We start from the raw sequence: 1,984 nt of genomic DNA on the forward strand, positions 1-1,984 counted from the left end.
GCAATTTGGCTCTCCAACATCTTCATCCCGGCCTCTCTAGCTTGAGACTCCTTTAGCAACAAAATCTTCAACTCAGCAAGATCGGAATTTTGGGACTGAGCTGCTGTTGTGGGACATACGGAGGTTTTTGGTACTGTTGTTGCTTATGAGGGGGCACATAATTCTGCTGCTGCTGCTGCTGTTGTGGAGGTTAAGTCGGATTCAAGACATTTTGGCTGCTCCACCTCAGGTTTGGATGGACATTTGGCTCATAATAAGTGTTTGTCTGCCTATAATGTTGAAAGGCAGCACAAGACTCAAAGGGACTAGGACAATTGTCTGAAACATGTCCCTTAGCTCCACATCTTTTACAGACGAAAGGACCATCTGAAACGGCATTTACATAGTAAATCCCTCCTTTTGAAGCTCCTCCCAACTCGTACTTATCAAACCTCGCCGTGAGAGCTTCTAATGTAGCACTTCTCCTTTGATTGCCCCTGGAATTCCCATACTCAGCCTTGTGGGTGGCCAAATCATCAATGATCTTCCACCCCTTAGTCTCTCCCATATTCTCCTGGAATCTGCCACTAGCTGCAGCATCCAAGGTAGCCCTCTGATCGTCATAGAGCCCATTGTAAAACTGATTTCATAGACTCCATTTTTCGAACCCATGGTGCGGAATGGTTCGCACCAGCTTCTTGAAACGGACCCATGCTTCATGAAAGTTCTCATCAGGCCTCTGTTTAAAGCTCGTGATCTGAGCTCTAATGGCATTGGTCTTCGAGGTAGAAAAGTACTTCTTATAAAACGCCAAGGCCAACGAATTCCAGTCAGTGATCTCATTAGCAGCTTGATCCAGGTCTCTATACCACTCCCTTGTAGCATCACGAAGAGAGAATATAAACATGGCCTCCTTCACCTGGTCCTGGGTCACACCGGTTGGTGGGGGTATGGAACAACAATAATCAATAAATGTCTCCATGTGCTTAGCTGCATCTTCATTCGCAGCTCCCCCAAACTGGTTTCTCTCAACCAAGTTAATATAAGACGACTTTGGCTCGAATTTTCTGTCCGTCCCTGGTAATGCAAATCCCTTGTAGAGATTCGCAGCTGTCGGCTCAGAGTGACTGGCAATAGTTGCGTCTTCAGCCATTTCTAGAAAGTCTGGAGAAGTGACGGTCTCAGCCGATGAATTAGAAATTGGAGATGAAGGTGGATCCTCCTCAAATAAAGCGTTCTCGTAGTAACTAGACAGAGTACTCAGCTCTTCCTCTGTCGGCAATATCCTAGATGATCGTCTCAACTCGCGCAAAGTCTTCTCAATCTCAAGATTATACGGTACTAATTCACCACCCTGTGACCTGCGCATAAGAAGAAACTACAAAAAGAATATGAGAATAGTTTAAGGAACAAATGTCCCTTAAACTAAGAAACAGACTAAAATAAAACAACTAAAAATTAGAACAATTGCCTTCCCGGCAACGGCGCCAAAATTTGATACCCGTCGTTGTGAGTACCAAAAATAATATTTATAATCCAACTACAACTATAGACAGTTGTAGCAGGGTCGAACCACAGGGAGGCGAATGTAATTAATAATTGTCTATTTCTAGTCTTGAGGTACCAGTATATGGGGGTTGATTTTGATTTGGTCTATAGCTAAAGGCAAGGAAAGATAAACTAAACTAAAGAAATGTATTAACTCAAATATAAAGAAATGTACTAGGATGGTCGGTTCACTATAGTCTCGGCAGCAGCATACTAAGTAGGTCTAAATCAAACACATGAGGCGGGAAAACAAGAGGTCCTCTCGGTCCACTCTTGGCAGGTAGCATCTTTCGATCTCGCTACGGGTCCCTAATATCGCTAATACTGACTCTCTTCCTGAAAAGTGACTAAAAATCTAAACGATACCTATCTTTCGATCTCAGCATAGTTTAGTCATTTTAATTGGTGATCTAACAACTTTCCATGTCTTTTGATCTAATGGGTCAGTCAATTACTA

The 1,984-nt window shown here is 43.1% G+C and overlaps 1 non-coding gene across 1 annotated transcript; it reads left to right on the forward strand.

Annotated features, from left to right (window-relative positions):
• The first annotated feature begins 644 nt into the window (after positions 1-644).
• On the forward strand, positions 645-751 carry LOC141620211 (small nucleolar RNA R71). The gene has a single exon (XR_012531911.1). It is a non-coding gene; the product is annotated as a small nucleolar RNA R71 (small nucleolar RNA).
• The last annotated feature ends 1,233 nt before the right edge of the window (positions 752-1,984 follow it).

Source organism: Silene latifolia, chromosome 1 (assembly GCF_048544455.1).
Source record: "Silene latifolia isolate original U9 population chromosome 1, ASM4854445v1, whole genome shotgun sequence".
Taxonomy (NCBI): domain Eukaryota; kingdom Viridiplantae; phylum Streptophyta; class Magnoliopsida; order Caryophyllales; family Caryophyllaceae; genus Silene; species Silene latifolia.